Here is a 21,809-nt window from a genome sequence, read left to right on the forward strand (position 1 = left end):
AAAGCGGGGAACATAGAACTCGGGGAACATAGGACCCGGGGAACATAGACATGCTCCCGTTACAACCCTGGCTTATAGGATGGGGCACAAACAAATATTTAAATAATCAATAAATGTATTAATCAATAATGAAAATAAATAGGCGGCTGGGTGGCGCAGCGGACATTGCACTCGTCACCAACGCAAGCGACACCGGGTTCGACTCCGGCTGTCGGCGTTGCCTCCGGCTTGGGCCAGTCGTCATACTAACTCAATTGGCAGAGTTAGCGGGTGGAAGTCGATGGGTGGTAATCTGGACGTTGTCGACAGCGACTCCTACAGGTCGGTTGGGGATGCCTGCACAGCAGAGACAGGAAATGGCGGGGGTAGTGTGAGCCTCCCACACGTTACACCTCGCAAATGAGAGTCCGCGCTGGCAGGTGAAAAGATGTGACAGGCTGCCTCCTCGTGTATCGGAGGGGACACGTGATGCAAGGCTTCTATCCACCCTACAACCGGGCAGTGGGGGGCATATGCGAGCAACGTTCAAGACAGGGGAGGGGAGAATTCGCACAGCGGGTAATTGGGATGAGAGAAAAATGTAAAAAGAGGAGAAAAAGTGGATAAAAAAAAGGTATGTGAATGGGCGTCAGTAAATGAGTCGTGTAAGTTGGTGTGTGTGTATAATATGTGGTGTGTGCAGTATAGGCTGGTGTTCTATGCTGGCGTGGCTGCAATGGTATTGCATGAAACTAGACATTTCCGGGGATCCGTTACTCCAGGTCATGCTACCCCCCCCCCCCCCCCCCGCCCCAAAATAAAAACATGCTGTAGATTTACTACATTTCTTAGACTTAATGTAAAGGGATGTGTTCCTCATGTTGACTTTCACCACCATCTAGATGGTGTCGTGCCAAATCAGGTGCTGCAGAAAGTGAACTCGGACCTGCAGAATCTCAGGATGTCCATCTTTAAACTGCTGCAGCCCAGACTACCGTGTCAGCTTGGTAAACAGATTAATTCAAGATGATAAAATAGAAATATTATAATAGTACTGTTGTGTGTTTGGCTTGTTCTATTTCGCTACGTCTGGCACCTTTTGGGCCAGTGCTCTGACCACATCTCTTGCATTTCTCAGGCCAGAAGGAAACTCCAGTGTTTGCTCTTCCACATCTGCTAAAGATGAATTCCTGGGCGGAGCCTCTCTTTCAGCTCACATTTCACTGGGAATTTAAATGCAATGATTGTAAAAGCACCACTAACCTCAAGTAAGTGATATAATTGTTTTCCCTGAAATGTATTTATTAGTTTATTTGTCACAAAAAATAAAACATTATAATAACAAGATACAGATGCATTGCATGCAGGATTTCTAGCCAAGGCTAATTTGCTACCTCTGTCCCTGGTTAGGCTTTTCTACTTAAATGTGGTCATTACATATCATTATCAAAAGTACATTAGTTAAAATAAGCACATAGTAAATTCATAATTTACATGATCATACAATAATTGCATCACATTAGTCATTTTACATGTGTGTGTGTGTGTGTGTTCCCTAATTCATGGCAGTGTGTGTGTGTGTGTGTGTGTGTGTGTGTGTGTGTGTGTGCGTGCGTGCGTGCGTGCGTGCGTGCGTGCGTGCGTGCGTGCGTGCGTGCGTGCGTGCGTGCGTGCGTGCGTGCGTGCGTGCGTGCGTGCGTGCGTGTGTGAGAAAAAGCATTTTGTCCCGTGGCTTTTTGAAGCCGGTTCAGGAACATCGATGTGGGTGAATGTTAAAGGTGTAGTTGTGAGTTTTGGAACCGTAGCCCAATTTAATAAGTATTGCTGAGTCCTTTCTCAGCACAATCCATGCTGATCCTCATACTAATTCCAGATAGTCAGCCACAAACCAATACAAAGTCAATGGGGTCAAGCTCCTGTCTGTACAAGCTGACTGACTTTTATAATAATACAAAAAAAACCAAGACCGTATTAACCTCTTAACCTCTTAGGCCTGAGCCCTATTACCTAAGTAAATGGAAGATTGCTCCATTTCTACAAGGTCCAGTTGCATGTCAGAAATATTGTGTATTACTAGGCTTGCTTAAATTGTGATGAAACAAAGGAGAATATGAATTATGATTTTTCTTTGCATTTTTGACCATGAATAACACCATGCTAAAAATGACCAGACATGAAAAACTGCGACTGAGCTCGTTCAGTACCTTCTTGAGATCACGTGTACAACAAATCTAAGGAAATGAATAAAGGGAAGATGATTAAACAGAAGGTTTTGTAGATACAGTACTGAATTCTGCCATCCGGACCCATGCAATTTTAATTTTTTTTTGTAGAATATAGAATATGAGGCCTATAAATTACCTTATTATAGCCAACTCGCACATCCATGGATCGGGCCAAATCTCCTCTTTCAAATGGCAGAGTTCAATTTGGATTTAGTATCACCAGGCGTGCATCGAGAATGAAGAATGAAATCTACTGTATGTACAGTTAGATTCTTAGAAACTACGGTTGCTAAATGTTGCTAAATGTTCACAGAAAATAGACATAATAGCTGCGCTCCAATCTATGCCAATAACGTTCAGTTTTGTGGTATAGAATCCAGAGAAATAAGAGAAATAAAAAAAATGCATACACAAGTAATTTTCGAAAGTTTTTCGAAATTTCAACGCTCATTGAGAGCTCTGGATGCCCTGTGCTCATAATATTATGAGCACAAATATTATGACTACAAATCATCATCATTCGGCGACGGCTGCTAATTCAAAATGCCGGATTTCCGCGGAACTATTATCACTTTTCAAAAACTAAAATCTCACTAATAACACTTTAACCTATTGGTAAACAAACGTATTGCTGCAAATATACAATATGACTGCGGTTGTGACATGGTTAGGATGTTTACCCTTGGATACATTTGAAGAAAAAAACACACCATTATGTCATACAGTCTAGACAGATTGATTTATGACGTGATGTCATTTTGGGACCGGTACTGGACCCGTCAGACTTAAGAGGTACAGTAGATTTCATTCACAGGTTTTCCAGGCACGCCTGGAGATACTAAATCCAAATTGAACTCTGCCAATTGAAAGAGGAGATTTGGCCCGATCCATAGATGTGCGAGTTGGCTATAATAAGGTAATTTATAGGCCTGGTATTCTATAATAATATTTCAAATTGCATGTGTCCGGACTCCAGATGGCATAATTCAGTACTGTATCTACAAAACCTTCTTTTTAATCATCTTCCCTTTATTCATTTGCTTAGATTTTCTGTACACATGATCTCAAGAAGGTGCTGAACGAGCTCAGTTTTTAGCATGGTGTTATTCACTGTCAAAGAAAAATCATAATTTATATTCTCCTTTGTTTCATCACAATTTACTCAAGCCTAGTAACAAACTGACACTGGGAATACATTCCATGAGATCCATAGATGTCCCTAGATACCAAGAGCATGCAAATGGACCTTGTAGAAGTGGAGCAATCTTCCATTTACTTAGGTACGTATTTGTAGTAGGGATGTCCGATATTATCAGCCTACCGATATTGGCATAAAAATGTGATATCGGAAAATATCGGTATCTGTTTAAAAAAAAATAAGATTTTTTTTTTACATTTATTTAACCTTTATTTACCCAGGCAAGCAAGTAAGAACAAATTATTATTTTATTTATTGTCAAAGTATGCATAATGTTGTGTTAATTACACGACAAGAGATATCGGTTGATATCGGTATCGGAAATTAAGAGTTGGACAATATTGGTATATCGGTATCGGTAAAAAAGCCAATATCGAGCGCCCCAAATTTTTTGGCGGATTTTCAGAAGCTAGGGCTTAACAGGTTAAGTGTTACACAGTCCTAACAGTTCTCCAGCCATTAGTTCTCCAACTATTGGCAGCAGTCCATGCGCAATTGTGTGGTGCAATATTATATATGTATGGATTGTTCACCAACCCCACCTTGAATGCTGCTTAAATGTGACTCTTCCCTCTCTTCCTGTCCGTCTGTCGTTCCAGGGTTACAAAGCCTCTTCCCACTTTTACAGACATCCTGCCTGATTGGCACCCGCTCAACGCGGCTCACATGACCACCTGCAACGAGTGCTCTAATAAGAATCAGAAAAGGACGATGGTGCTTGAGAGGTGAGGGTTTGAGCGTTTTCATTTGTATCGCTGTCCAAATTTACGGAAAAACCGTTGTCTTAATGTGTGTCTTAATTAGGTGTTGGGCCACCGAGACCCGTCAGAACTGCTTCAATGTGCCACAGGGATTCTACACATCTCTGGACCTCTACTGGAGGGATGGAACACCATTCTTCTGAAAGATATTCCCTCATTTGGTGTTTTGATGATGGTAGTGGAAAGCGGCGTTTAACATGTTGGTCCAAAGTCTCCCATAGGTGTTCAATTTGGTTGATATCTGGTGACCACAAAGGCCATAGCATATGATTCACATAATTTTCATACTCATCAAACCATTCAGTGACCCCTTGTGCCCTGTGGATGAGGGCAGTGTTGGGGAACTCTGAGAGCATAGTTTTGGAAGCTACCAATTATTTCACACTGGAAGAGGTTGGAACTATAGCAAAGCTACCCTCTGGAGAAATATAAAATTAAATAAAAAGTACATTTGCAATGAAATGGAAAATGAATAACACAAAATTAAATTACATGATGTACAGTACAAGCTTTGTGCACATGTTAACACTTCCAGTGCCGTTCACGTAGATCTACGTTTCTGACGTCCGATCGTTGAGTGCCGGAAACGTAGATCTACGTTTCTGTCACAGTATTTTATTATCTATTGCCATTCATAATTCAGCGGGGCACCTTGTGCATACTGTTCTAAGTGTGTCTGAGCTGGCAGACAGTATTATACCGCCCTCTAACGCCTTCGGCCAGTAATGCACCCCGTTAGAAACGGGTTGGTTTCTTTTCTCTACCGAGCTGCGGCATGGGGGCGGGTCCTAAACACTCCGGCAAAACACACGCTTGTAGGGGTGGTTTGGACTACTGACCCCGCCCGCCCGTTGAAGTGCAATGTCCTACAACGTCGGAGGCATGATCGCTGTGGATAACTGGAATGGCGATGAGATTATTAGATTTTTTTTTGCATTACTTCAGAGACCAGGTAAGGACACCATAAAAGCTTGCGTTGATCTGATATTTATTTCTACTGCGATTGAAGCTATCTGTGTTATAGCTGTTTGGCTGTATGCCGTTGGGTTGGAGGGGGGGGCGCGCCGGTCTAAATCACATTGCATGCGTGCACGAGGAAGGATAATAGTGATTATCTAGCGTTGATTTCAGGAAGATCCGATAATCAGGCGAAAAATTACGTGTTTATTGAATTACACAAAAACACTGTTTTCGTGTCTGTTCCCTGGAATTGCTCAGAAGCGGCCGGACTATGTTCATATTCAAAACGGAAATGTACGGATGAAAAAATAATCTGTTTTTTGCACGTTGACCAGAATCAGCTCAATGAGACTCGACAGCGTTATTAGACACATAGCTATACTATAAAATAAAGGTTTAGGTCTACAAAGTACAACTACGTTTACATGGGGTTAATGGACGGCACGGAAGTGGTCACTTCCCGGAAGGTGCGTGGCACTCAATGTGTTAATGCAAACCTAGTTAATCTCTTTTTGTTGTTGTTGGGGAGTTCCTTTTTAACTTGTTAACCAACCCCCAATCTTTCCCCAGAAGATGCTTTAAATATGTACAGTATCATGTACCGTCTTCTCTAGTTTAAACATGTATCATGTACCGTCTTCTCTAGTTTAAATATGTATCGTCTTCTAGTTTAGATATGTATCATGTACCGTCTTTAAACATGTATCATCTTCTAGTTTAAATATATGTATCGTCTTCTCTAGTTTAAATATGTATCATGTACCGTCTTCTCTAGTTTAATCATGTATCATGTATCGTCTTTAATTTAACCTCTTAAAGATGTATCATGTATCATTTTCTCTAGTTTAAATTAGGGCCGTCAGTTTATCGCGTTAATTAGATTAATTAATTACATAGCAAATGATCGCGTTATGAAAATTAACTAAACATTTATTTAAAAATTAAGTATTTCTTTATCTCATTCATTCCATAAGAACGTAGAATACACATTTACAGACTTTTTCTTTTTTAAATATGGCTCATTTGCATGTTCTAGGTTGGTATCTGATTCTAGGGACATCTATGGATCTCAGGGAATGTATTCCCAGTCTCAGAAATACTGTGTTACTAGGCTTGAGTAAATTGTAATGAACCAAATGAGAATATCAATAAATTTTTTTTTTATCCTTGACTGAATAACACCATGCTAAAATTGACCAGACCTGAAAAATCTAAGCAAATGAATAAATGGAAGATGATTAAACAGAAGGTTTTGTAGATACAGTACTGAATTCTGCCATCCGGACAGGACACATGCCATTTGAAATATGATTATAGAATATAAGGCTTAAAATGGTTATGCGATTAAAATGTGATTAATTAGATTAATTAATTACAAATCCTGTAATTAATTAGATATCTTTTAATCGCCTGACAGCACTAGTTTAAATATGTCTCATGTCTTCTCTAGTGTGCCTCCAGTGATGTCACTGCACTTTGTGGATGGGCTGCCTGACAACGACGTCACAATCTACTCCTTCAGCTTCCAGGGGGAACGCTACTCCATCACCACCGTCCTGCAGTACGATCAACAACGCAAGCACTTTGTCACTTGGATCCATAAATCTGATGGTTAGTAATAAAACATTTTGTCTGACTTAAAGGAACACACCTACATTATGGGAAATGTGCAGAGTCGGACAAGAATATAGCCTGGCTTAAATCTCCAGAAGTGTTTTTGGGTAACAGCTAGGCTAGCTGATCTGTATCCGCTCCCATTCATTTGTGCTAAGCTAGGCTAGCTTGCAGCTGGATAGCTTTCTACTTGCAATTGGTATCTATCTTATTCGTCTGACTGGTGCAATTCCCATAATGTTGGCATGTTCCTTTAAAGGGATAGTTCAGATTTTTGGAACCCTAGTTCCATTTCTTACTAATGATGATGTTGATCGGTAGAGTCCTTGCTGCTCCATGCTGTTCCTCATACTAGCTCTGGATAGTTGGCCACAAACTTTTTTTTGAGTAAACTGATGGAAAGAATAGTAAGTGAACAGATTAAAAGCTACTTTTCTTTTAACACACTGACCACTGATTTTCAACATGCATATCGTGAAGGACATTCAACAGCGACTGCTTTAACCCAAATGACGGATGATTGGCTGAAAGAGATAGATAAAAAGAAAATGGTTGGAGCTGTCTTGCTTGATTTTACTGCAGCATTCGACATCATAGATCACAAATTCTTACTTAAAAAACTTGAATGTTACGGTTTCTCCTCATCTGCACTATCTTGGATGCAAACTTATTTAGCAAACCGGAAACAAATAGTTTTTTTTAATGGGAGTTACTCAGAAGTTAAAACGGTAAGGTGTGGAGTACCCCAAGGAAGTTGCCTTGGGCCTTTGCTCTACACCATATTTACAAATGACATGCCTCTTGTCCTAAATAAGTCCTATATTTCTATGTATGCGGATGATTCAACGATTTACACATCAGCCTCAACAGCCAATGAATTAAATACGGTCCTAAAGGCAGAGTTGCAATCAGTGATGGAATGGATAAAGAATAACAAACTAGTTCTAAACATATCAAAGACAAGTAGCATCATTTTCGGTTCAAACCATACTCTAAGAACGAACCCAGTCTTGAAACTTTTGATAAGTGATGTGGTAATTAATCAAGTCCAGGAGACTAAACTCCTAGGGGTAACATTAGACAGTAAATTGTCATGGTCACACCATATAAACAATATAGTAGTGAAAATGGGAAGAGGGATTTCTGTTGTTAAAAGATGTGCTCATTTGTTACCACTAAATTCTATCAAACAGGTCATTCAAGCTCTGGTTTTGTCAAATCTTGACTATTGTCCTGCAGTATGGTCGAATGTAACGACGAGTAAACTGAAAAAATTACAAATGGTACAAAACAAAGCAGCACGTATAGCGCTTCGCTGTGAGTACAGAACTAATGTTGCAGCGATGCACAGTTGTTTAACTTGGTTACTTGTCAAACATAAATTACTCTGCTCACTCCTTGTATTCACTAGGAATATTTTTGTTACAAAGATCCCCTCAATTTTATATAACAATTTATCAATAAGTCTTGACAGACACAACCATTCCACCAGACATGCTTCTGCACGAGGTTTTACACTTCCAAAAGTGAGGTCGAATGCAATGAAGCGAACTGTCATGTTCCGTGGTATGCAGGAATGGAACTCTCTTCCCAGACATGTTAAGCAGGAGAATAGTAAATGCCGTTTCAAAATAGTGGTAAAACAACATTTTCAACCAAAGAAATTGACATTCCCTAATAGATAGTGTGTACGTAAATTAAAATGTATGTGTCTGATAAAGAGATAGGTATATATGGATGAAAAGGCATGTGTCTGATAGGGATATATTATTAAAATATTGTATAATTCTGTATTTTTATATTGTATTATGAATTTGATTAGGGTTTTTATTGTTGTTTTAATTGTCTGTATGACATGTAAATGTTGTGAGTGTATAAGGGTTTTTATTGTTGTTTTAATGGTCTGTATGTCATGTAAATGTTATGAGTGTATAAGGGTTTTTATTGTTGTTTTAATTGTCTGTATGACATGTAAATGTTGTGAGTGTATATGTCTGTAACTGTATTTTATGTGTTATGGACCCCAGGAAGAATAGCCCCAGCACTGCTGTGGCTAATGGGGATCCAAATAAACTTAAACTTAAACTTAAACCAATGCAAAGTCAATGTGGGTTGAGCTCCTGTCTGTACAAGCTGACTGACGCTTACTGAAGTCTATTTATTGTGCACCGTGTGGCGTAAACTTCAGTTGGTCTCAGTCAGCTTGTACAGACGGGAGCTAGACCTCATTGACTTTGCAATGGTTTGTGGCTAACTATCCGGAGCTAACTAACGGTTTACTCACAATTTAATACTGACTATACAATATAGTCACAATACAAGTAGACCATACAATATAGTCGCAATACGAGAAGACTATACAATATAGTCACAATAGTCACAATACAAGAAGACTATACAATATAGTCACAATACAAGAAGACCATACAATAGTCACAATACAAGAAGACCATACAATAGTCGCAATACAAGACCATACAATATAGTCACAATATAAGACTCCAATCATTTATAATCAACCAGTCGCAGCTACTCATTTTATGAGCTATAACTGATACCAATCAATAACTGGTGTATTGTTGTCAGACGATTAATCGTGACTGCTGTCTACAGGGTCCTGGCTGGAATTTGACAACTTGAAACATCCAAACTGCGTTCCCCATGTAAAGCTACAGGTCCCCGCTCAGGACATTCATATTGTCTTCTGGGAGAGGGAGACGGACGAGGCGGACGATTGCTCTGTGGCCAATGAGCTGCCGGTCCAGTCGCCAGACCAGTCCCTCTACATCCCGAACGACAGCGACATCGTCTGCACCCTCACGGCGTCTGATGACGCGAACGCCGTGGCAACGGTGGGTGATGGTGATTCGTGCATCGGGTCCACAACTCTGGTCGACACCTTCGAGGGCCTCACGCACAACGACATCATCACGCTCACGCTGGTCGAGGTCAAAGCGGACTTGGAAGTGGTGCCTTTTGATGAAGATAATCAAACTCCTGACGATAATCAAACTCTTGATGATGGTCTTTCCACTGGGATTGAAGTCACCATGTCTTCACCAGGTTCTCCTTCGCTTCATGAGCAAGCACCCAATGAGCTTCCCTCGCCTGACACTGACACTGATGACTTGTCCTGCGACCCCACGTTTAAACCTGGTTCCAAGAGGAGAAAAGTAGTTCCAAACAGACCCAAGGGGAACAAGGCAGACTCAGTTAAAAATGCTGCCAGCAGGAACAGGAAGATGGCCCCTGCTGCTGCACCAAGTGCACCTTTACAGGAAATCATCCTGCCCACACCACAGCCAGCAGCACTGAACACCTCTCCTTTGTCCTCTGCTAAAACATCACCACAGCCCTCCAAGAGGAAACCGGAGCCACCTCCACCAGTCGACCAGACCTCCCGCTTGTCCCGCCTGCTCAGCATGCACCCCCTCACCCAGCTTTCCTCTGTCAAGCCTGCGCCCGCCTCGGTCTCACAGAGAAAGCCCTCTCTCCCCAACCACTCCACGCCCAACCCGATTAGACGACAGCAGATCCCTGCAGGGCTTTATTCCAAACCCAAATCTCAGCTGAAAGCTGCAGAGATCTATGGTGCGTTCTGTGCAAAGAGCACGAAACCCCCCACTCCTCCCTCGCAGAAAAACACTCCCGGCGGCAACTCGCAGAATCTCCCGGCCAAGACTGCGGCGCGATCTAGGGTATCATTTCCTACCCCACGAGTGACGGAGCTCCCTGAAATATCCTCCAAGAAATCTGCCGGTGACTCGTCGAAGGTTCCTTGTAGTCTCGGCGATACCGAGGCCCTCACGTATAAGCTCATGAAGAAGCTGAAAGCGAAGAAGAAGAAGCTCTTGAAGTTGAACCAGATACTGGGCAGCGCTGGGGGGGAAGTCACCCCGGCACCAGACAGCACCAACCACAGCTCCCCCTACAGCAGGGGTCGGCAATTAGGTTTGGCCGCGGGCCAGATTTTCCCCAAGCCGTTGCTTGGCGGGCCAGGATCAAAAACAATGGCTAATTTAATATACTGATATTGAAAAAAGACAAACGTTTTTCTCTGGTCTGCATCCCCCCAACAACCGTGTGCACTGCGCCGCACTGCACTGCACCCACTCTGCAATCCGCCAAACAAAGTTCTCACTCATCCATTCATTCATGAACAGCTCTCAGCTGTTGCAGATCACCGCGGCGCCGGCGGGTGATGAACAGATCAGAATGCATGAAAACACGACTCACCATATTGTACCTCCTTGTTTGTTGTTAAGTCCTCCAAAATCCCTGCTAATGTTTGAAACATGTCATATCCACTCGCCGCCCTCCAATTCCAGATTGGCGTTGAATGCAGCTACTTTATCTGCCAACTTGCCTCGTTGTTGTTGTTGTTGTTGTTGTTGTTGTTGTTGTTGTTGTTGTTGTTGTTGTTGTCGCCACATATTATGCAGAGAGGACGTCGGCTCGGCACGCAAGAATCACCGACCTGTTGCGATAAACCCGTATTTTAAGTATGGCTCCTGTTTATTAAAAGAAGCGTTATATTTCCCCGTTGCTATCCAAAGATGTTTGTTTTGTTTTCTTCAACTCGCTCGCGAGTCGCATCTCGAACGCGGAAGTGAAAGTGCGTTAGGGAAATAGACACAGGGCCCGGTGGGACTATTCCATTGGTTCTCCCAGTCCACCTGACCATTTCTAGCATTTCAATTGGCTATAGTGACAGACATGCTTTTGATGACTGCCGGTAGATAGATACAGCTTCACAATAAAAGACACCCTGGCGTCCCGAGTGAATATTTCCCGCGCGTCAAATAAATATCATATTCTCAAAATAATCTGACAGGCCAGAAATGATTGTTGGCGGGCCAATGTTGGCCCGCGGGCCGCCTATTGCCGATCCCTGCCCTACAGCGTCAGCTCCAGCACCTAAAACAGCAACACTTGTTATGACAAGTTCTATGCTGACCTTCTATCGCCTGCCACGACCCCCAGCAGCCTATCGCCAGACAGCACAGGGTTCCTGGAGACCAACAGACCAGCAGGAGGCGGGAGCACCGTCAAACCAGATCTGGTTAGTCATCTGACGCCTGCTGTGGACGGCTCGATGACCGGCACCAATGATAATTTTCAGTATGGTTCAGTATGCGCTGTGTACCAAACGAATGCAACGGTACGTTAACCACCAACGGAACGCACATGCAGAACCTTTTTTTACGTGCAGAATTTCATTCAAAACGGCAAGTTCACCCCTTCCCAAAATATAACTTGCGCAAAGGGCCGGATGTTCGTTCAGCCCATGCACAACACTGAGAGATTACCTGTAATTTAGCATAGCCTCATAGTGTGGCAAACACACACACACCCTCTCTTCTCAGTGCGTGAGGAGGATTGGTGCTAGATTGAGAAGGGGCTGTCTCAATCAAATTAATGATAGTTTGCGGCATATATGTAGACACCTGAATATTTCGGACAATGATTCAATGTGTCTAACGCTAATTCTTTGCATTCCCTGTGTCCGCGAGGACGTTGTGTTACCGGCTGACCGCTCTTGATCCTCCCTACCCTAACCTTGACACTTAACTTGCTACCTCTCTTGACGGGTCCCTATCCTAACATTGACACTTCATAGTGGGACAGGATACAGATACTGGTGGTTACATTGGGCAGGGAGACACAGGTGAAGAAGGATGGGCTCAGAGCGTGGTGCCGAGGGAGGGGCTTCCTCTTCATCGTTTTCCACGGAGAGAGGAGGACGCACGGAGCTGGAGCTCCGGAGATTCACCACATGAGAGATAGACCCTGTTATGAAGCGGGTTATTAAAGAGACATCGTGGATGAATGAGCCTTGTGGATGAATGAGCCTTGTGTGTGAACGAGTACGCGATAGTTTAGCGTTTGGTTAATGCGGAAGAGACCTTGTGAATAAACCAGCAGACGAGCGACTGCCGAAGACCAGGTGGTAGATATTGTCCACCTTGCGTTAGCTGTGTATAGGCGTTATGACAGGGGGTTCACCACGACCCACAGCTTAGCTTCAGTTAGGCTAGCACCACAGTTTAGCCCGCGTGTCGGCCCACCCCTTCAGCCCAGCAGCGGACGTCACTACACTGCACGCTCCTCCAGCCCCTCCGAGCCGTTACCCCAGCAGTCACCTGCCCAGCGTCTACCCAGCCCCGCTGCCTGTTATCGCGGGATCTCCCGACGGCCATCTTACCACACGGACGGTTGGTGGTGAGAGCAGGCCCGCCATTTGGATAAGTACAGCGGCGCTCCGAGTGCTGAAACTTTATCGGTAGACATTTTCTCTCTGTGGCGCGGGCTCTCTAAGGGCGAAGATAAACGGTGCTTTGAACTGACGCTGGCAGCAATGTCTAGGGGCGCCCCGACCATTTATTATTTTGGGGAAAAGCCGGCTATAGATAGGATCTTTTATTTGATAACGTGGGCCCACTGTCAATCTGGTTTGAGTGTAATAATAATGTGTGTTTTCTTATAAAAAATCCCATTGAACTCCTTTCCCTCTTCCCCCACCTACGGAGAAGCGGAGCAGTAGATAACCCTTAAAGGGAAGAGGTTATTACTGTGTCTAGCCCAGTGTGGGGATAACGAGTCTGGTACAGAGCGAGAGCACTAGGTGCCCAGTGTGGAAATAGCCTTTATAGGTGTGGTAATTTGTAACGTGAAATAGATTTCAGTAAAGGAGACGTAAATGGGAGCACTGTGTGTGTCTTTAATGTGCATTCTGTCTAACCCTTTTCTTTCCGGGTAATGCTCATTATAATTTAACCCTTTTCCCACCCCCTGCCTATAGTCATTGTGAAAGGTCTCCACTCATCATTGAGGAAGGGTACTGCTTTGGGGAGCGAATATATCATCCATCTTTACTGCCATCGGGTGTGGGAGGGCCCAGGAAGTATTGGAAGTGTGGGTGTGTGGGGAGCTACTGCTGATAGCCCTGGAGGGCAAGAAGGACCAGCGTACCATCCCTAGGTCAGTGAATCCTAGGCCCCATCCACTCCTGCTGCTCGACCTCCACTTCAACATTCCTGGCCTACAGTCGGGGACCCAGCTGGACCCAGCTCTGCTGCGTTCTCGCTACCAGGTGGCCGTGTACAACCACTCCCATAAAGCAGGGATAATCCACCCTGCTACATATAGAAAGGACATTCATACACAGCAACGCGCCTCCAAACGGGTGTGATAAACATAAATTGATATTTTCCTTGGCATGAAACAGGAAATTGTATTTACCATTAGGGACCTGCTGTGCCTGACGCTTCTTTCTCTATTCAATAACATTTACCCTGAGGGATGATTTACAATAAAGTGTTAAAAAAGAAAAGTAGGCTACTTACATTCTTGATGCTAGAACTCCCAAAATAGCATTAGCATAAAAAAGAAGGTAGGCCAGCTGTAGTTTACATAGCCTGCATAAAACGGTCTTGAGGTTCCACAAGTTAATCAAAATCCGAAGTATTTCCAACCGCGGCTTGAGATGCTCAGAGTGCAAATCACTGTCTTCGCGACCGGTGGGCTCGGTTGTTATTACTACTCGCACTTTGTTCAGCTCAATGAAGTCGCGTGTCTCCTCTCCGTCATGCAGCGCATTCAGGCCCACTATCATTTTTTTTTTTTAAAACAAGTCGATTATTAATTTTAATATAGAATATTCATTGACAGCCCTACTTAACAGTTACTGCATCACCCCGAGTGGAACACGGAAAGCCAAATAAATAAGGTTAAACTTTCCCCCACTGTACCGAAAACCCGTACCGAACCGTGACTTCAAAACCGAGGTACGTACCGAACTGTGGTTTTTGTGTACCGTTACACCCCTAGTATTCCCACATCATTTGAAAGCTATATAGCGCATTCCCACATTTCTTGAAAGCTCTAGCGTATTCCCGCGTAATTTGAGAGCTCAGTAGCAGTCTCATATAATTTGGAAGAGACTAGCAACATTCTTGACACCAGGCGAAGGTAATGAACCAGTGGCGGCCGGTGTGAACTACATTTGGGTGGGCGCGGGTGAAGCGCACAGCTGACCAAGTGGACAGCTGACTTGCAAACCACAGTCACGAAAGGGGCTATAGTACACGTATGATCAATGCAATAATGAACACATATATATATCTTGTCATTTTAAACAAGTTACCATTCATTCATTCATCCATTATGCATCATCCGCTGCGAAATTAACAACAACACACGCTGTGTTGAGAGCGAGAGAGCGAGAGAGAGCGAGAGCGAGAGAGAGAGAGAGAGAGAGAGAGAGAGAGAGAGAGAGAGAGAGAGAGAGAGAGAGAGAGAGACAGAGAGAGAGAGAGAGAGAGAAACCACATTAACTCACTGTTTAGTTGAAACGTGGTCCAGGAGCAGGAGGGCTTGATAAAGTGTATATGTCCACTGTCCCAGACTGTTGATGTATATCCACTGTCCAGACCGCATCCAGCTAGCTTATTAGCTTATCCAAATAGCTTATTAGCACAACACAAGTACTGATGAGCTGTGTCTTACAGACTGTCTTTGCCCATTTCCGCGTCGAACAGCCTGCAAACTACCTTGCGTTCTATCGCCCTGCTCTAAGACAAACTCTAACCTTAACCAACTTTGAAAGCTTAACCGTCGAAAGAACTTGCCGTCACGCTCAGTCTAAGACAAACTCTAATCTTAACCTACTTCGAAGAGTGGCTACGCTTAACCAGTGTAGAAACTGGCGTCGGCCAATCAAAGAGCGTCTCCGAGAAATGCGGCTACGGAAAGTATAGACGCTGCTTTCTTAGATGATATAGACCGCTTGAAAACGCGCCCGGCTTCCATCATAATACATCATATTTCAACGCACAGTGCGTTACGCACTGATTGGCTGCGACGGATACAGCGATGAAACTAGTGCACGCCCACTGTAAGCGCTATTGCGTCTAGCCCAAGAGAAATGCGGCTACGGAAAGTATAGACGCGGTATTATTCTCTATCATCAGTCACTTCCTATTAATGAAAACAATTATTTATATTTGATATATTAACGTTATATTGTGCATTGGAAACACAAACATACTTAAAATGAGTAAATATTATTCATTTAAACATGTTTATTTTATTTCTAGGGCCCAAAAAAGAAAAAAAAAATCTTCTTCTTCTTTTAACCAGGGAGGGCGGCGCTCTAGCGCCCACTATCGGCCGCCCGCCACTGTAATGGACAGGTCGTCGGGACATCACATGGTTTCATCCAGACTGTGTAGTGTAAACGCCTTGACAACAGAAACATCTGAAAAACAAACAAAAAGTTAACGCTCCTTCATGCTTTAACATACTGTAATCATGTTTGGCGGAACTGGCCGACACGATTCAAGAGCATCTCTCCTGTCCTCACAAGACTAGATTCATTTTTTTGTTGATCCACTTTTTCTCCTCCTATTTTCTGTATTTTCCTCCAATCCCAATTTAGTCGTTATGCCAATTCTCCCCTCCCTGGTCGTTGCGCACATATGCCCCCCACTGGTCGGTCTAGGGAGCCCTGAAGTCCATCACATGCTTCCTCCGATACATAGGAGACAGCCAGCAGCCTCTTTTCACCTGGCAGCGAGGACTCATTGGTGAAGTGTAACGCGTGGGAGGTCACACTACCTTCACCATTTCCCTCCCTCGCTGTGCAGGCGCCCTGACCGACCTGTAGGAGTCGCTGTTTACAACGACCAGATTACCACCCACCGGCTTCCCTCCCGCTGACTCTGCCAATTGAGCCAGTATGACGACCGGCCAAGCCGGAGGCACTGCTGACAGCCGGATTCGATACCAGTGTCTCTACAGTGGTAGACAGACGCGTAGTCCGCTGTGCTACCCGGCCGCCCTACAAGACTAGATTCATGAAACTCATAACGGCATCTAAAGTGCTTGATGATTATCGACTGTATGGGAGGGAGAGTGAGGATCTGACCACAAAACACTGGGGTCTGGTTTCCAGCTGTCTTTTCACTGTTTTTTTTTGCACATAATTGTTTGGCCCAGTCTGAACATGCGCAAGGTCGCACAACACCGCTGGTACAACCTGCCATGCGTGGGGGGGGAGGGGGGAGGGGGGAGGAAGAGAGAGAGAGAGAGAGAGAGAGAGAGAGAGAGAGAGAGAGAGAGGAGACCAAAATAAAAATAAATAAGAACATTTTAAATATGTGCATTGTGCCTTTTCTGCAGTTCAGCTCCCTACCTCTTGAAACGAGCCATCCAAAATTGCAGCCACAACCGTTATAGTAAATAATGTATGTGCGTGTGAAGATATCTTAATAAAATAAAAGACCGGAAGCAAATTATACATACATTTGTTAATCGGCCATGTGGGTGTGGTCATTCTCAAAATTCGGCCCGATTATCACTATATCAAAGCCATCAAAACAGAAGGTTGAAATGAGGTGTGTACACATGACACCATGTTAAAAAGCTGGTTGATGTGGCAGAGCCTCACCTGTAGTAGGCCAGCTGTAAGCCCATCTGGATGAACGCGTCAGGGCTCATCTTGTGGGCCTTTGGAAAGTTTTTACCAAAGTGCTCAAAAACAATCACCCTGACGTCCAGGTCATGGACCATTCTGGAGAAAAAGAGGGAGAAATAAAAGACAGAGACAAATTTATGAATTCCAGATTTACAGTACTGCGGATCTGTTTTATATAATGAGTTAAATAGCATCTTTTCAGATTTACAGTAGAGGATCTGTTTTATATAATGAGTTAAATTGCATCTTTTCAGATTTAGAGTAATGAGGATCTGTTTTATATAATGAGTTAAATAGCATCTTTTCAGATTTACAGTAGAGGATCTGTTTTATATAATGAGTTAAATAGCATCTTTTAAGATTTACAGTAGAGGATCTGTTTTATATAATGAGTTAAATTGCATCTTTTCAGATTTACAGTAGTGGTTCTCAAACTTTTTACACCAAGTACCACCTGAGAACCTAGCTGGCTCTCCAAGTACCACCATATGGCCGACGTTAAAATACAGTATTCAGCTATGCACAGTTCACGCAGGAGGCAAATGTATTCCTAATACCATTATGTATTGTTAACTTTTGTCAAACAGCCACAATATACAAAGGGGTAGCACTAGAACTAGCAAACTCTTCCACACAACTCATACAATGCATGGGAACATAATAACTATTCTCACATAGCAAGTGAGAAGATAAGAACAACTGTATTTCAGCAACTCTCTCTCTCTCTCTCTCTCTCTCTCTCTCTCTCTCTCTCTCTCTCTCTCTCTCTCTCTCTCTCTCTCTCTCTCTCTCTCTCTCTCTCTCTCTCTCTCTCTCTCTCTCTCTCTCTCTCTCTCTCTCTCTCTCTCTCTCTCTCTCTCTCTCTCTCTCTCTCCTCTCTCTCTCTCTCTCTCTCTCTCTCTCTCTCTCTCTCTCTCTCTCTCTCTCTCTCTCAGCAAGCAATTGTCCTTCATTCTCTCTATCTCACACACACGCACGCATTTTATATTGATTATGTATGTGATATACGACTGATTTACACTGAATGTTTCATATTTGTATGTGTATATCTGTGAGGACCCCAGGAAGAATAGTCAACACGTTGATGATGACTAATGGGGATCCTTATAAACAAATGGTGTCTGAAAATACTGTGGTTCTAGAAGAACGCTGCAAGCAGCCATACTGTGGTTCTAGAAGAACGCTGCAAGCAGCCATACTGTGGTTCTCTAGAAGAACGCTGCAAGCAGCAATACTGTGGTTCTAGAAGAACGCTGCAAGCAGCCATACTGTGGTTCTAGAAGAACGCTGCAAGCAGCCATACTGTGGTTCTCTAGAAGAATGCTGCAAGCAGCCATACTGTGGTTCTCCAGAAGAACGCTGCAAGCAGCCATACTGTGGTTCTAGAAGAACGCTGCAAGCAGCCATACTGTGGACTTCCGGTATGAGAGCAGACGGGTAACACACGTGCGGTGGAGCTCCTGGTCAAATGAGCGAAAAAACGGATAAATAGAGACCCGAAAAGTGATATAAAGTTTATATAAAACATTGATGAGGTTCGGACTGAACGGGAGGGCGATGAAGATGATCAAGGCGCTATATCAAGAACCGACAGCGAGGGTTAAGGTGAATGGCAGCCTGACGGATAGAATCAGATTAGAGAGGGCTACCAGACAGGGATGTTGTCTCTCACCAACGCTCTTCGCCGTTTTCATAGAACCACTGGCGCAACTGATCAGACAGACCGAGGACATCAAGGGAGTAAGGATAAAGGGAATGGAATATAAACTAGGCCTATTTGCGGACGACGTGATAGTATACATGAGACAACCAGACAAGAGCTTCCCGGCACTGATGGATCTACTGAAGGAATATGGCCACTACTCAGGATACAAACTAAACGTGACAAAGACACAGACCTTAGCATGGAACTATACCCCAACGACGGAAATTAGGGAACAGTACGGGATAAGATGGGACATGGACAAGATTAAATACTTAGGGGTGAACATCACGAGAGGGGTGGGGAAACTGTTTGAGGCGAACTATACACAGATAAATCAGAACATCAAGAGAGACTTAGAGAGATGGACAGTAATGCCCTTGGACTTCAATTCAAGAATAGAGGTCATTAAAATGAACATACTATCAAGGTTACTGTACCTGTTCCAGTCACTACCGATACAAATACCACAGAATCAATTCAGGGAGTGGGACAGACTGATATCGAGGTTCATATGGGTGGGGAGAAGACCACGGGTCAGATATAAAACACTACAACTACCAAAGGAAGAGGGAGGGATGGCAGTACCCAGCCTACAAGATTATTATTATGCAGCGCAACTGAGAGCAGTGACGTGCTGGTGTAACGACAAATATGAGGCAAGATGGAAAGACATTGAAAAAGAAGGGGAGGGATACAAGGTACAAGCTCTGGTGGGAGATAGGGAACTGTTCAAAGAAAAAGAGGGACTGTTAGATCCTATCACCAAATGCACCTTGACCATATGGAACAGAGTAGTAAAAACACACAAATTAGAGAAGCAGTCAGGGGTTCTGAGATGGATAGCACATGACAAGAGATTCAAACCAGGGAGGCTGGACCATGGATTCAGAAGGTGGGATAGGGGGGGGGGGGGGGGGGGCAACAGCGATATGCAAAATGATAGAGAAGGGGGAAATGCAAACACTACAAAAACTAAAGGAGAAATTTGGACTAGAAAACAAGGACCACTTCAGATATCTACAGATTAGAGATTACTATAATAAAGAAATAAGAGGGGACAAGGAAGAAGAACAGAATGGAATAATTAGGATGATAGTAAGGGCATACGAAGGAGGGAAAGGAAGGGTAATATCAGCACTGTACCGGGCTATAATGACCAGCAAGGGACACACGACCGATTATATAAGGGAGAAATGGGAGAGAGAACTAGAGATAGGAATAACAGGGAAGGAATGGGGGAACATATGCGAGGTGCAACATTCAACAACAGGATCGAGGATATGGAAAGAGTTTGGATGGAAAAACATAATCAGATTCTTTATAACCCCAGAGCTGAAGGGAAAATATGCACCAACACAAAGAGCATGCTGGAGGATGTGTGGGAAGGAGGGGGCAAATCACACGCACATATTCTGGGGATGTCAGAAGCTGAAGGGGTATTGGGAGGAGATAGGGGAGGCAATGATCAGAATATTAGGATACGGGTTACCACAAACGGGACTGGTGCTTTACTTAGGGGACCTGACACACGAGGGAATACAAGGGGGGGACAAATATTTAATAAAGATAATGTTGATAGCGGCCAGAAAAGCAATAACAAGACTGTGGTACAAAGAAGACCCACCGACAATAGCACAATGGGTAGGAATAGTAGAGGAGATACAGGATATGGAGAGGATAACACACATGCTGAGGTTACAGGAAGAGAAATTTGGAGAAAGATGGGGAAAGTGGGAGGATTACAAGGGGAACGAAAACGACATCACAGAGGAGGAACCAAATACAACACAAGAGGGCGAAGGATAAAGGAGGAAAGAAGCTCAAGGGGGGTCTCTGAACCCGTGTCACACACCTTTGCTTTAGTTCGTTTTTTCTATTATTATTTATGTTGGGTATGACAATTATTTTATGATTCTTGTACTGTATTATTTAGGTCTGTTGAACAGTGTTGTTTTATGATATGTTTAATTTTAATTTCATGAAAGTACCCATATGTATGTCGTTAAGTTATGGATGTCAATATAAATGTTATGTTGTATGTCCATAAGTGTTAAATAAAAATTTAAGTTTAAAAAAAAAAAGCAGCCATACTGTGATTCTCTAGAAGAACGCTGCAAGCAGCCATACTGTGGTTCTCTAGAACGCTGCAAGCAGCCATACTGTGGTTCTAGAAGAACGCTGCAAGCAGCCATACTGTGATTCTCTAGAAGAACGCTGCAAGCAGCTGCAAGCTGCAATACTGTGGTTCTCTAGAAGAACGCTGCAAGCAGCCATACTGTGGTTCTAGAAGAACGCTGCAAGCTGCAATACTGTGGTTCTCTAGAAGAACGCTGTAAGCTGCAATACTGTGGTTCTCTAGAACAGTGGAGCCGGTGCGGGCGGTGATAAAAAAAAATACACTGAGAGGAGTTCAAAATGTACTTCATTGTCTGAATGTGTGGTTAACAGAGGCGAAATATAGATATGAGAAGAAGAGGCTAGGAAAGTTGAAATGTGAGAGTAGCAAGTTGAGAGCGAGCGCAGCAAGCGGGGGGGGAGCAAGCGGGTAAAAGAACGATGGGGGAGGGTACGTTTCTTTCAGCTCAACAGAAGGAAGATAACGAGTACACACCTCCAGAGCCGTACTTCCCACAGCAGGGCCACGCATTCCCTGGGGCCCCACCCTACCTGGGGGCCCCATCCCCACGCTTTTCCTTGGGCCCCACCCCACCTGGGGGCCCCATCCCCACAGCAGGGCCATGCTTTCCCTTGGGCCCCACCCCATCTGGGGGCCCCATCCCCACCACAGGGCCACGCTTTCCCTTGGGCCCCACCGCACCTGGGGGCCCCATCCCCGCAGCAGGGCCACGCTTTCCCTTGGGCCCCACCCCATCTGGGGGCCCCATCCCCA

Source organism: Notolepis coatsorum (assembly GCF_963971535.1).
Source record: "Notolepis coatsorum genome assembly, chromosome: 11".
NCBI classification, from domain to species: Eukaryota; Metazoa; Chordata; class Actinopteri; order Aulopiformes; family Paralepididae; genus Notolepis; species Notolepis coatsorum.